Source organism: Pan paniscus, chromosome 6, assembly GCF_029289425.2.
Source record: "Pan paniscus chromosome 6, NHGRI_mPanPan1-v2.0_pri, whole genome shotgun sequence".
NCBI classification, from domain to species: domain Eukaryota; kingdom Metazoa; phylum Chordata; class Mammalia; order Primates; family Hominidae; genus Pan; species Pan paniscus.
The window spans coordinates 21,213,320-21,229,202 of record NC_073255.2 but is presented as its reverse complement, the minus strand read 5'-3'; the positions used below and the strand labels follow the sequence as shown (position 1 = coordinate 21,229,202).

Sequence of the window (15,883 nt, the reverse complement as noted above, 5' to 3'; positions counted from 1 at the left end):
GCCACTTCTGTCATATATTGAGTTTCTATGTGAGCATGGGTCTGTTGGGACTCTCTTCCATGCTGTTGGTCTGTTTTCATACCCTGTCTTAGTCACTATTGAGACAGCTCTCTAATAACTTTTCATACTGCTAGATCAAGTCCCTTTCCCTGCTGTTCTTAAGTATACTTCTTAAACCACTTCTGTTGTTTAATTTTCTTATATTAATATTGCTGTGTATATATGCATTCTAAACTATTAGGTAATTTTTAATGTTTCCTAAGAAGTAGTTTGTTCAATCACTTATCCATCCAGCAAGTATTTGAGAACCACTCCAGGAGGTTAGAGGCTCCCACCTTGCTCTGGAACTCAGGGCTCTCCACCCCCAATATTTTGCATTATTGTATCTTATAGTTGTTGGCTTGCTAATCTGTCATGTTCATGAGACTTTAAGATCCTTGACAAGATCTATCTTATTTGTTAAAATCCTTAAAACAAGATTGTTTCTTTATACATAGTACAAAAAAAGTGGTCAAGAAATGTTTAAAGAAGTACAAGAATACTTTTTAGAGAAAAGATAGAGTAATTAAGAGATTCTTACTTGGAGTATCCAGGTGGAAAGAGAATATTGTGAGCCTGTCTGCTTTTCACTGTTTGTTGGGTAGGGGAGGAGGCTGGGTGTATGAGAGGGTGTTCAAGTTTTTATTTAAACTATGTAATTCTTTAAAAGTCATAAAAATGAGTGAATATAGTATTGAGAAACTATTAGGAAGTTTTCATAATAGGAAGTGAGGTTAAAATATCAAAAGCAATTTATTAATGGCTTATATTCATCAAGTAACTGAGATGAGGGAAACGAGTTCACAGTGTATTTGTAGCACTTCAGCATTTAATAACTGGTCTCTGGAGGGAGTGCATCTACCCTCTCCCTCCCACCGAAACTGAACCCTTTCAGAGCAAGGATTGCATTTTGCGTATTCCTCATTATGCAAAGCATAATGCTTGGAATATGGTTGTCTAGGTCTTTCAGATAATATAAGTCTATCATATGAAGTAGATAGCTGTGTGAAAGCAGGACAAAAATATGAAGAATGTAAGACTACTGTTTGCCCATGCGCTCTACTGAGATGGATGTTTTCTGCATGGGTGATGATATAATATTCTGCCATTTTGTAAGGTTGACATTTCTATTTTGGTTTGGGAAACTGCCACCACATAACTCTTACTCTGTAGGGGTATGATGGCTATTGAGAGAACTTAGAGTGAATTGTTGGATTGGAAGCTTTGACATGTGGGGGCTTTCCTCATAAAATATTATAGTACTAAAGCTGAAGGGGCCTGAAATAAAATACCTGGTTAAAATTTTTCATTTCATAGAAAAGAATATTAATTAAGCAGAGATGAACTTGTTACAAATAACACAGCTATTAAGTGGCATGAATGAGACTTGCATTGTTGTTCATAGACTACAAATACAGGGTGCTTCTATCGAAGCAAGTTAGGTGTCTTACTGAGGGAATGGGATTTGGTTTGACCTCATCTTGAAATTTCTTCAGATGCTGCTGCTGTATAAAATATCATGAAGACATATGTGTATTACCAAGTGACACTTTGAGTTCTTTGTGTGGCCTAATCAGTATCTCTAAGACCTACAACACTGATTCACTAATGTAACCCTTATTTACTGAGTGCATGCTATGTGTTAGGCACTTTTCTAGGTGCTGGAGAGACAGCAGTCATGGAGTGAACATTCTAGGGCACTGCTGTCCAATAAAACATTCTGCAGTGATGGAAATAGGCTAACTCCACTGTCTAGTACCTAAGCTACTAGTCACATGTGGCTTTTGAGTACTTAAAATGCTCCTAGTGGAAATGAGGAACTGAATTTTTTAGCGTTATTTAAGTTGAATTAAATGGAAGGAACTTGACTAGTTCTTTGAGATGGAAAGCTCTTGGAAGATTTTGAACAGAAGAGAGACATGGTCTAACTCATCATGAACAGGTTTGTTCTATTGCTTTGTGAAGAATAGGCTGTGGAAGGACAAGAGTGAAAGAGATACCAATTGGGAGGCTACTGGAGTAATCTCAGAGGGAGGATGGGTGGCTTGGACTTGGATAGCAGAGACAGTGAGAAGTGGGCAGATTTGGAATACTTTGAAGTTGACAGGGACTGGATTACTGATGGGCTGAATTATAAGAGTGGGGGAGAAATCAAGGACAGCATTCAAGATTTTGGGCAAGAATAACGAGAAGAATAGAGTTCATGTTTGTGTAGATGGCCGTCTGTAGGAACAGGTTTGGAGGCTGTGGAGTGGGTAATACCAAAACTTTGAGTTCAATTTGTTGCCGTAGAGGTATGCATTTTGAACTAAGTGGAAATGTTAAACAGGCATTTGGAAGTGCAAATCCAGAATTCAAGATAATTCTGGGCTGGATATATAGGTTTGGAAGTTCTCATGTAGATGGTGTTTAAAGTCATGAGACTTCATGTGGTCATTAATAGAATGACTGTAGATTGTGTTAAATAAAATTTATAGGAGGCCATTGACTTTGACTAGGCTCCTGAACTAAGCCTAACAGACCAAACCAATATAGAGTTTAACTTCAGGAGCTGAGCATTAGTTAATTGCAGGAGGACCTGTAACCTTAAATTAAGCTGTAACTTATTAAGTCATCTCTACACAGCACTTCCATTTCCTATAAATGCTGTCAGATTATGTTATTGGAGTTCTCCAAAACTGCTCTGGTTTGGAGGGCCGTGTGATTCACAAGTCATTTTTGTTTTGCTGGTTTTGTTTGCTCAAGCTCGATTAAAATGCAAACTTGTCTAAGTTTTTTCCCATTTAACAATAGAGAAGTATGAGGATGCAGCTCTGGAATACTTTACCATTTACAGTCTGAGAAAGTAAGGACCTAGGAGTTAGTTTGGGAAGATGAGAGGGTGTGGTTGAGAATGATTTCTGAAAACTAAGTGAACAAACACTCAAGAAGACTAAGAACTATTAATTGGATTTGGCAACGTGGGGGTCATTGGTGACCTTGGTTAAATGTATTTTTGTGGTGGTGTGGCGATAATGGCCTGATTGAAATAGATTCCAGAAAGCATAGGAAGACAGAAATTGGAGATGTGCTCTTATACAGATAATTCAGAGTTGGGCTTTATACTTGTGTGAAGAAACTTGTTATTAGCTGGAAGAAGATATATATCGAAAGAATTGATTTAATGATGGCAGAAGTCATGGCATACTTGTATATTAATAAGCATAATTAAATGGAAGACTGGAAATTGAGGAGGCAGGACAGAAAGAAGAAGACTAAATGTAGAGACGTATTTGAGAGGGAATGGGTAAAAGTAGCTAAGTAAAGACATTGGCCATTAGAAGCCAGGACATTTTTTTGGAGTTTTTGTAGTAACTTCTGAACTTCTTCATTAAATTTACTCTTAAGTGGCCTTCTCAATGCTTTTGTGAGTGAATTTTTTAAATTTCATTTTTGGATTGTTGTATTTCTATATGCTAGCAGTAAACCGATATATATATATATATATATATATATATATATATATATATATATTTTTGGTATACTAGGCTTGTTCTCTGTATCCTTGCTGACAACTCGCTTCTTCTAATAGTTAGAAGACACTTCATTAGTGTCTTCTATATACAGGATCATGCAATCTGCAAATAGAGATAGCTTTACTTCTTTTGGATAGCTTATTACATTTTCTTGCCTAATTATCCTAGCTAGGACTCCCATTACAGTGTTTACTGGAAATGGCCAACAGTGGATTTCCTTGCTTACTCTTGATCATAAAGGGAAAACACTCAGTATTTTACCAGTAAGCATGATCTTAACTGTGGATTTTTCACAAACACTCTTTTTCAGTTTGAGCAAGATCTCTTCTGTTTCTAATTTTTGTGCTTTTCTCACAAAGAGGTGTTGGATTTTGTCAGATGAGTTCTATGCACCTATTGACATGTTCATATGTTTGTCCTTTATTCTATTAACATGGTTTATTACATTGACTATTTTTTTTGATACGTTGAACCGATCTGTTATTCCTGGGATAAATCCCACTTGGTCATGGTGTATAACGCTTTTTTATATGTTGCTGAATTGGGTTTGTAGGTATCTTGTTGGGAATTTTTGCATCTGTTTTTGCATTGTTTACAAACTAATATCCCTAATTGGCTTTCTTTTCTTGTGCAGTCTTTGTTTTTGGTATTAGGATAATACTGGTCTTACAGAATGAGTTGGGAAGCATTCTCTATTTTTTGGAAAAGTTTGAGGAATTAGTATTAACTGTTCTTTAAATTTTTGGCATATTTCATCAGTGGAGCCTTCTGGATCTTGGGTTTTCTTTGTGAAAAGTTTCTAAATTACTAATTCAATTCCCTTTTTATAGGTCTATTCAGACTTTCTATTATCAAGTTAATTTTGGTTAATTGTCTTTCTGGGAATTTGTTAATTTTATCACTTTTCTAATTTGCTGGAATATAGTTTGTAGTTTTGTATTCCTTTTTATTTCTCTGAGGTTGATAGAAATGTCACTACCTTCCGATTTTATTAATTTGCCTTTTTTTTCGTCAAAGGTTGTGAACTGTTTTTGTTGGTTTGAGATGGAGTCTTGCTCTGTCGCCCAGGCTGGAGTGCAGTGGCGCCATCTCAGCTCACTGCATCCACTGCCTCTTGGGTTCAAGTGATTCCCCTGCCTCACCCTCCCGAGTAACTGGGATTACAGCCATGCAGTACCATGCCTGGCTAATTTTTTGTATTTTTAGTAGAGACAAGATTTCACCATGTTGGCCAGGCTGGTCTCAAACTCCTGACCTCAAGTGATCCACCTGCTTTGGCTTCCCAAAGTGCTGGGATTACAGGCATGAGCCACCACGCCCAGCCTCAACTGTTATTTTATAAGAGAACCATATTTGGCTTTTTTTCTTTTTCTATTCTCTAATTTATTTCTTTTGTTTACTCTTTGTCTGTTTTAATTTTAGTTCTTTTTTCCCCCAGTGTCTTAAGGTGAAAAATTACACTTGTCTAGAATCTTTTTATATAGGCATTTACAGTTATACATTTTCCTCAAAGGGCTGCTTTAGGTTTACCCCATACATTTTCATATTGTTTGTGTTTTCATTTAAAAGTATTTTCAAGTTTGCTAGTGGTTTCTTTGGGTCATTTTTTTTTAGTATTAATTTTCCACATACTTTAAATTCCCAACTTTGGCTGGGCATGGTTGCTCCATGCCCACTTGGGGACTCCAAGGCAGGCAGATTGCTTGAACCCAGGAGTTTGAGACCAGCCTAGGCAACATGGTGAAACCCTGTCTCTATCAAATATTAGCTAGGTGGGGTGGCACATGCCTGTAGTCCCAGCTACTTGGGAGGCTGAGGCTGGCAGGTTGCTTGAGCCCAGGAGGCTGAAGCAGTAGTGAGCTGTGATTGTGCTACTGTACTCCAGCCTGGGGGGACAGAGCAAGACCTTGCCTCCCCCCACAAAGAAAGAAAAGAATAAATTAGTTTCCAACTTTGTGTCTAATTTTATTCTATTCTAAGAGACTATACTTGGTATGATTTTGATCCTCTTATAACTTGTTTTATGGTCCAGCATATGGTCTGTTCTAGAGAATGTTCTATGTGCACTTCAAATAGGTATTCTGCTGTTGTTGGGTGGTATGTTTAATAGATGTCTGTTAGTTTTATTTGGTTTATAGTATTTTTCAAGTCTTTTGTTTCCATGTTGATCTGCCTAGTTCTAGCCAGTATCAAAAGTAGAATATTGATGTTTCCAAATATTGTTGGATTGTTTATTTCTTCAGCTTTGTTCATATTTGCTTGTATTTTGGACATCTTTTAAATTCAAACTATTTGTGTCTTTGAATCATAGTTGTCTCTTGTAGACAGCATGTGTTAGATTTAAAAAAAATTTAGTTTGACAGTTGTTGCCTTTTGATCCATTCGTTTTAATATATAATTAGATTTGTCTGCTAGTTTACTTTTTTCATGTCTCCTATTGCTTTCTTTTGTAGTAAGTGAAAATTTTTATTGTAATACTTTATTTCCTTTATATTTTCTAATTTTTTGAGTTTCATTGCTAGTGGTTGCTCTAGGACCTACAGTATACATGCAAACATTTATTTGCTTCAGAATTTACTACCTTAATTCCAGTGAGATATTTAAAAATTACATGGCTCTATTTTCCTCTTTTTTGTTCTGTTATTATGCATATTATATCTATGTAAGAAACCCAACAATCCATTATATTTTTTGCCATTGAAAGTAATGGTAAAAACTGCAATTACTTTTGTACCAACCTAATAATTATTAGTTTATATTTTGCTATCTATAGAAGACGAAAAGTGAGCAAGTGTGTGTGTGTGTGTATATACATATATATGTATATATATATATATCTTTTTTTTAAATTTTAAATTAAAAATATTTTTGAGATAGTCTCTATCACCCAGGCTGGAGTGTAATGTCACAATCTCAGCTCACTGTAACCTCTGCTTCCTGGGTTCAAGTGATTCTCCTGCCTCACCCTTCCAAGTAGCTGGGACTACAGGCATTCACCACCATACCGTGCTAATTTTTATATTTTTAGTAGAGTCAGGGTTTCCCCTGTTGGCCAGGCTGGTCTCAAACTCCTTACCTCAAGTGATTTGCCTGCCTCTCCCTCCCAGAGTGCTGGGATTACAGGTGTGAGCCACTGTACCCAGCTGCAAGTATGTATTTATAGAGTTTGTTGTATTAACTTCCTTGCCTGTCATTTTTAATTAATTTGTTACTGTTGGTGCAAGTTGCCATCTGGTGTCATTTCCTTAATCCAGTACACCTTTATCCCTATCCACCTCCTTTTTGCTGTTTTCATCAAATATACACAGTTCAATATATTATAGACTAATCAGTTAACTATGTATCTATTGTTCAATATAATTTATACAGATAGGAGGCAGGGAAATACTGGGTAGAAGAAGACAGTTCACTGGCAAAGGCTCCATCCTCAAGCCTAGAAACTCATGGTCCTAAATGGGAACAGACTTTCCTGTTTTCACACCCAAATGTTGCCTTTTGTCCTGCCACACCTTCCCTATCCTGTACCTACATAAGCCCCAAACCCCAGGCTCCATGAGCAGAAGAGCAGACAGACAAAAGAGCAGCAGAATGGCAGAGCAGCATGGCAGAGAAGAAGAAAAAGAGCATCTGAACGTTGAGAGGAGTTCAGCTGGGGGTGGTCAGAGAGAAGATTGACCATTGGACAGCCAAACTCCAGGAGAAGATCATCTTCCCACCCCATCCCTCTTTTAGCTCCCCATCCATCCTACCAAGACCACCTCCGCCACTCAGTAAAACCCCCACATTCACCAACGTTCAAATTCATGTATGATATGATTCTTCCTGGACGCTGGACAGGGACCTGGATACCAAGAGGGCACTGAGCTGGTTAACATTTAAGCTGTCTGTGGACGGGAGAGCTAAAGGAGCACTGTAACATGCATGCCCACTGGGGCTTTAGGAGTCATGGGTACCCACCCCTAGACGCTCCTGTGCGGCTGGAGCCCAAAAGCGCTCGCTCTGGCTACGGCACCTGCCCATCTGGGTGCTCCCCATCCCATAAGGGGTTTGAGTGTATGGCAGCCAAACAGATGAGCCACACTCCTGTTGCAGGTCCTGTGAGGGGGGGTCAGGGAACTCTCAGGTTCCATAATTGCTTTTAAAAACAGTATATAAAGAGAAACATACATTTATATTGTCTTTTATAATTACATTATCTTTACTGGTACACTTTGTTTTTTAATGTGAATTAGAATTACTGTCTTCAAATGTCCTTCAGGCTGAACATTTGTTGCTACTTTTTTCTAAGATGAATCTGTTAGCAAAAATTCTGTGTTTCTTTGGAAGTGTTTTCATTTTGCTTTCATGTGTGAAATATTGGTTTTGCTGGATATGAGATATTTTTCCTATTAGTGACTATTACCCCACTGCCATCTAACTTTTATTGTTTCTGATAAGTCACTTGTTATTATTGATGTTCTCTTGCTAATCATTTTTCTTGAGCTGCTTTCAAGATTTTCTTCCTTGACTTTGGTTTTCAGCACTTTTACTATGATGTGTCTAGATGAGGATTTTTTTCTGATTTTTCTACTTGGACTTCATCAAGCTTCTTGAAGACTAATTTTTCCTTTATTTTGGGAGGTTACCAGTCATTTCCTTGAATTTTTTTTTTCTGCTTCTTACTCATCTTTCCTTTTGGTACTCCCAATACAAAATTGTTGTGTACTTAATGGTGTCCTTTATTCTGCGGCTCTGTTCATTTATCTTCATCCTTTTTTTCTCATTTGTTTGGATTGTATTACGTCTATTTATCTAAGTGTAAGTTCATTGATTCCTCTCCAGTTCAAGCCTGTCACTGAGCTCCTTTATAAATGTTCATTATAGTTATACTTTTCAATTCTAGAATTTCTATATTTTTAAACTGCTTAACATTAGTGATATTGTCATACCTTGCCTTACTACTTTAAGTGTAATTTCCTCTAGTTCTTTGAATGTATTTATAATAGCTGATTCTGATTTGAGGTCTTTATCTGCTAAGTTTGATATATGGGTGGGGCCTTCTCATAAGCAGTTCCTCTTGCCTGCCTTTCCCCTCCCACCCCATCCCTGGAGGATATCACTTTCCTATTTGGATGCATGACTTGTTTGCTTATTTGTTTATGACTTGGTTGGCCTATTTTAGTGATGTCTTTTACTTTCACAGGGAAAAGCTTCTGATGTTGCTTTTTCAGAGGGTGGACACTTGAGTATTATATAGTCATCCTAGAATGATAGAGGTTTCAGTGGGGCTCTCTTTGACTGTCTCCTTCCCTGACCGCTATTATATTGTCTGCCTTTGATATCTCACCTAGCTGTTAAGCTACACTCATTGTGTGCTAATTGCTCACCTTTATTTTTGATAATGCCTTTGGCATATATCCCTTGTAGTCTCAGTTAAATTCTAGCCCCTTTGCAGGGGTAGTTTTTGAGATTTGTTCCTAATCCCAGGAGAGCTTTTGTGGGCTTTGTTTTCCCGTGGCTTTCACTGGTAAACTGACTGTCCGACAGATATATGAGCTTTTTGTGCTCATATATCTCCAGCATTCTTTTAATTGCTTACCATGATGATCTCTTTTGAGAGTACACTTAGGTTTGAATTTCCAAATAAAGTGAGTTCCCTTTGGGAGAGCTTCATAGCTCTCTACTCTCACATCCTTTGTCTTCTACTTGTGAAAAATCACCACATCAACCCCAATGGCTAACTGCATCAAGAGTGGCCCTAACACGGCTGCAGCCAAGATGGCCGAATAGGAACAGCTCCGGTCTACAGCTCCCAGCCTGAGCGACGCAGAAGATGGGTGATTTCTGCATTTCCATCTGAGGTACCGGGTTCATCTCACTAGGGAGTGCCAGACAGTGGGTGCAGGACAGTGAGTGCAGCGCACTGTGCGCGAGCCAAAGCAGGGCGAGGCATTGCCTCACTCGAGAAGCGCAAGCGGTCAGGGAGTTCCCTTTCCTAGTCAAAGAAAGGGGTGACAGACGGCACCTGGAAAATTGGGTCACTCGCACCCTAATACTGCGCTTTTCCGACGGGCTTAAAAAACGGAACACCAGGAGATTATATCCCGCACATGGCTTGGAGGGTCCTACGCCCACGGAGTCTTGCTGATTTCTAGCACAGCAGTCTGAGATCAAACTGCAAGGCGGCAGCGAGGCTGGGGGAGGGGCGCACGCCATTGCCCAGGCTTGCTTAGGTAAACAAAGCAGCCTGGAAGCTCGAACTGGGTGGAGCCCACCACAGCTCAAGGAGGCCTGCCTGCCTCTGTAGGCTCCACCTCTGGGGGCAGGGCACAGACAAAAAAAAGATAGCAGTAACCTCTGCAGACTTAAGTGTCCCTGTCTGACAGCTTTGAAGAGAGCAGTGGTTCTCCCAGCACGCAGCTGGAGTATTGAGAATGGGCAGACTGCCTCCTCAAGTGGGTCCCTGACCCCTGACCCCCAAGCAGCCTAACTGGGAGGCACCCCCCAGTAGGGGCAGCCTGACACCTCACACGGCCGGGTACTCCTCTGAGACAAAAATTCCGGAGGAACGATCAGACAGCAGCATTCGCGGTTCACAAAAATCTGCTGTTCTGCAGCCACCGCTGCTGATACCCAGGCAAACAGGGTCTGGAGTGGACCTCTAGCAAACTCCAACAGACCTGCAGCTGAGGGTCCTGTCTGTTAGAAGGAAAACTACCAAACAGAAAGGACATCCACACCAAAAACCCATCTGTACATCACCATCATCAAAGACCAAAAGTAGATAAAACCACAAAGATGGGGAAAAAACAGAGCAGAAAAACTGGAAACTCTAAAAAGCAGAGCACTTCTCCTCCTCCAAAGGAACACAGTTCCTCACCAGCAACGGAACAAAGCTAGACGGAGAATGACTTTGACAAGTTGAGAGAAGAAGGCTTCAGATGATCAAACTACTCCAAGCTACAGGAGGAAATTGAAACCAAAGGCAAAGAAGTTAAAAACTTTGAAAAAAATTTAGACGAATGTATAACTAGAATAACCAATACAGAGAAGTGCTTAAAGGAGCTGATGGAGCTGAAAGCCAAGGCTTGAGAACTATGTGAAGTATACAGAAGCCTCAGGAGCTGATGCGATCAACTGGAAGAAAGGGTATCAGCGATGGAAGATGAAATGAATGAAATGAAGTGAGAAGGGAAGTTTAGAGAAAGAAGAATAAAAAGAAACGAACAAAGCCTCCAAGAAATATGGGACTATGTGAAAAGACCAAATCTACATCTGATTGGTGTACCTGAAAGTGACGGGGAGAATGGAACCAAGTTGGAAAACACTCTGCAGGATATTATCCAGGAGAACTTCCCCAATCTAGCAAGGCAGGCCAACATTCAGATTCAGGAAATACAGAGAATGCCACAAAGATACTCCTCAAGAAGAGCAACTCCAAGACACATAATTGTCAGATTCACCAAAGTTGAAATGAAAGAAAAAATGTTAAGGGCAGCCAGAGAGAAAGGTTGGGTTACCCGCAAAGGGAAGCCCATCAGACTAACAGCAGATCTCTCAGCAGAAACTCTACAAGCCAGAAGAGAGTGGGGGCCAATATTCAACATTCTTAAAGAAAAGAATTTTCAACCCAGAATTTCATATCCAGCTAAACTAAGCTTCATAAGTGAAGGAGAAATAAAATACTTTACAGAGAAGCAAATGTTGAGAGATTTCGTCACCACCAGGCCTGCCCTAAAAGAGCTCCTGAAGGAAGCGCTAAACATGGAAAGGAACAACCGGTACCAGCCACTGCAAAATCATGCCAAATTGTAAAGACCATCAAGGCTAGGAAGAAACTGCATCAACTAACGAGCAAAATAAGCAGCTGACATCATAATGACAGGATCAAATTCACACATAACAATATTAACTTTAAATGTAAATGGACTAAATGCTCCAGTTAAAAGACACAGACTGGCAAATTGGATAAAGAGTGAAGACCCATCAGTGCGCTGTATTCAGGAAACCCATCTCACATGCAGAGACACACATAGGCTCAAAATAAAAGGATGGAGAAAGATCTACCAAGCAAATGGAAAACAAAAAAAGGCAGGGGTTGCCATCCTAGTCTCTGATAAAACAGACTTTAAACCAACAAAGATCAAAAGAGACAAAGAAGGCCATTACATAATGGTAAAGGGATCAATTCAACTAGAAGAGCTAACTATCCTAAATATATATGCACCCAATACAGGAGCACCCAGATTCATAAAGAAAGTCCTGAGTGACCTACAAAGAGACTTAGACTCCCACACAATAATAATGGGAGACTTTAACACCCCACTGTCAACATTAGACAGATCAACGAGACAGAAAGTTAACAAGGATACTCAGGAATTGAACTCAGCTCTGCACCAAGCGGACCTAATAGACATCTACAGAACTCTCCACCCCAAATCAACAGAATATACATTTTTTTCAGCACCACACCAAACCTATTCCAAAATTGACCACATACTTGGAAGTAAAGCTCTCCTCAGCAAATGTAAAAGGACAGAAATTATAACAAACTGTCTCTCAGACCACAGTGCAATCAAACTAGAACTCAGGATTAAGAAACTCACTCAAAACCGCTCAACTACATGGAAACTGAACAACCTGCTCCTGAATGACTACTGGATACATAACGAAATGAAGGCAGAAATAAAGATGTTCTTTGAAACCAACCAGAACAATGACACAACATACCGGAATCTCTGGGACGCATTCAAAGCAGTGTGTAGAGGGAAACTTATAGCACTAAATGCCCACAAGAGAAAGCAGGAAAGATCCAAAATTGACACCCTAATATCACAATTAAAAGAACTAGAAAAGCAAGAGCAAACACATTCAAAAGCTAGCAGAAGGCAAGAAATAACTAAAATCAGAGCAGAACTGAAGGAAATAGAGACACAAAAAACCCTTCAAAAAATTAATGAATCCAGGAGCTGGTTTTTTGAAAGGATCAACAAAATTGATAGACCGCTAGCAAGACTAATAAAGAAGAAAAGAGAGAAGAATCGAATAGACACAATGAAAAATGATAAAGGGGATATCACCACTGATCCCACAGAAATACAAACTACCATCAGAGAATACTACAAACACCTCTACTCAATAGAAAATCTAGAAGAAATGGATAAGTTCCTGGACACATACACCCTCTCAAGTCTAAACCAGGAAGAAGTTGAATCTCTGAGTAGACCAATAACAGGCTCTGAAATTGTGGCAATAATCAATAGCTTACCAACTAAAAAGAGTCCAGGACCAGATAGATTCACAGCCGAATTCTACCAGAGGTACAAGGAGGAACTGGTACCATTCCTTCTGAAACTATTCCAATCAATAGAAAAAGAGGGAATCCTCCCTAACTCATTTTATGAGGCCAGCATCATTCTGATACCAAAGCCGGGCAGAGACACAACTAAAAAAGAGAATTTTAGACCAATATCCTTGATGAACATTGATTCAAAAATCCTCAATAAAATACCGGCAAACTGAATCCAGCAGCACATCAAAAAGCTTATCCACCATGATCAAGTGGGCTTCATCCCTGGGATGCAAGGCTGGTTCAATATACGCAAATCAATAAATGTAATCCAGCATATAAACAGAACCAAAGACAAAAACCAAATGATTATCTCAATAGATGCAGAAAAGGCCTTTGACAAAATTCAGCAACCCTTCATGCTAAAAACTCTCAATAAATTAGGTATTGATGGGATGTATCTCAAAATAATAAGAGCTGTCTATGACAAACTCACAGCCAATATTATACTGAATGGGCAAAAACTGGAAGCATTCCCTTTGAAAACTGGCACAAGACAGGGATGCCCTCTCTCACCACTCCTATTCAACATAGTGTTGGAAGTTCTGGCCAGGGCAATTAGGCAGGGGAAGGAAATAAAGGGTATTCAGTTGGGAAAAGAGGAAGTCAAATTGTCCCTGTTTGCAGATGACATGATTGTATATCTAGAAAACCCCATTGTCTCAGCCCAAAATCTCCTTAAGGTGATAAGCAACTTCAGCAAAGTCTCAGGATATAAAATCAATGTACAAAAATCACAAGCATTCTTATACATCAATAACAGACAAACAGAGAGCCAAATCATGAGTGAACTCCCATTCACAATTGCTTCAAAGGAATAAAATACCTAGGAATCCAACTTACAAGGGACGTGGAGGACCTCTTCAAGGAGAACTACAAACCACTGCTCAATGAAATAAAAGAGGATACAAAGAAATGGAAGAACATTCCATGCTCATGGGTAGGAGGAATCAATATTGTGAAAATAGCCATACTGCCCAAGGTAATTTATAGATTCAATGCCATCCCCATCAAGCTACCAATGACTTTCTTCATAGAATTGGAAAAAACTACTTTAAAGTTCTTGTGGAACCAAAAAAGAGCCCACATTGCCAAGTCAATCCTTAGCCAAAAGAACAAAGCTGGAAGCATCACGCTACCTGACTTCAAACTATACTACAAGTCTACAGTAACCAAAACAGCATGGTACTGGTACCAAAACAGAGATATAGATCAATGGAACAGAACAGAGCCCTCAGAAATAATGCCACATATCTACAACTATCTGATCTTTGACAAACCTGAGAAAAACAAGCAATGGGGAAAGGATTCCCTATTTAATAAATGGTGCTGGGAAAACTGGCTAGCCATATGTAGAAAGCTGAAACTGGATCCCTTCCTTACATCTTATACAAAAATTAATTCAAGATGGATTAAAGACTTAAACGTTAGACCTAAAACTATAAAAACCCTAGAAGAAAACCTAGGCATTACCATTCAGGACATAGGCATGGGCAAGAACTTCATGTCTAAAACACCAAAAGCAATGGCAACAAAGGCCAAAATTGACAAATGGGATCTAATTAAACTAAAGAGCTTCTGCACAGCAAAAGAAACTACCATCAGAGCGAACAGGCAACCTACAAAATGGGAGAAAATTTTCGCAACCTACTCATCTGACAAAGGGCTCGTATCCAGAATCTACAATGAACTCAAACAAATTTACAAGAAAAAAACAACCCCATCAAAAAGTGGGCGAAGGAGATGAACAGACACTTCTCAAAAGAAGACGTTTATGCAGCCAAAAAACACATGAAAAAATGCTCACCATCACTGGCCATCAGAGAAATGCAAATCAAAACCACAGTGAGATACCATCTCACACAAGTTAGAATGGCAATCATTAAAAAGTCAGGAAACAACAGGTGCTGGAGAGGATGTGGAGAAATAGGAACACTTTTACACTGTTGGTGGGACTGTAAACTAGTTCAACCATTGTGGAAGTCAGTGTGGCAATTCCTCAGGGATCTAGAACTAGAAATACCATTTGACCCAGCCATCCCATTACTGGGTATATACCCAAAGGACTATAAATCATGCTGCTCTAAAGACACATGCACACATATGTTTATTGCGGCACTATTCACAATAGCAAATACTTGGAACCAACGCAAATGTCCAACAATGATAGACTGGATTAAGAAAATGTGGCACATATACACCATGGAATACTATGCAGCCATAAAAAATGATGAGTTCATGTCCTTTGTAGGGACATGGATGAAATTGGAAATCATCATTCTCAGTAAACTATCGCAAGACAAAAAACCAAACACCGCATGTTCTCACTCATAGGTGGGAATTGAACAACGGGAACGCATGGACACAGGAAGGGGAACATCACACTCTGGGGTCTGTTGTGGGGTGGGGGGAGGGGGGAGGGATAGCATTAGGAGATATACCTAATGCTAAATAACAAGTTAATGGGTACAGCGCACCAGCACGGCACATGTATACATATGTAACTAACCTGCACATTGTGCACATGCACCCTAAAACTTAAAGTATAATAATAATAAAATTAAAAAAAATTAAAAAAAAAAGAAAAATCACCACATCACTTCTTTGAAACTGTGGGTGGGCACAGTGCACTATTTTTTTTGGAGTAAACTCCCTACTCTGTGATCTACATGAGGGCAGTAGAAGACTCTGGTCTTTTATTTCCCCTGGTATGAAAACTGCCATATGTGTGAGCTGGAAGAAGAGTGATCAGGGCCCCAGTATTCTGGGGCATGGGTGGGAACTATGTGAAAGAGGTGGGCCTCAACCTCGTGTCCACACTTGCATAGATTTTAGCCTCTGTGCCATAGTGCTGAGGGGCATAGGAAATGCTGGCAGTCTGCCCTTCATACTGGGAACTTGGGGTGAGGGGGCCGTATCTTTTTAGTCATACCTACTCTGAGTAGAGCATCCATTACATTGAGCTGGCTGGAGGATAGAAGAAGAAACGGGTCACGGCTTG

The 15,883-nt window shown here is 39.5% G+C and overlaps 1 protein-coding gene across 4 annotated transcripts in view; it reads left to right on the top strand.

Moving 5' to 3' along the window:
* The window catches only part of CRPPA (CDP-L-ribitol pyrophosphorylase A), a 330,830-nt gene that overhangs the window by 27,889 nt on the left and 287,058 nt on the right, over positions 1 to 15,883 (top strand). The window lies entirely within an intron of this gene.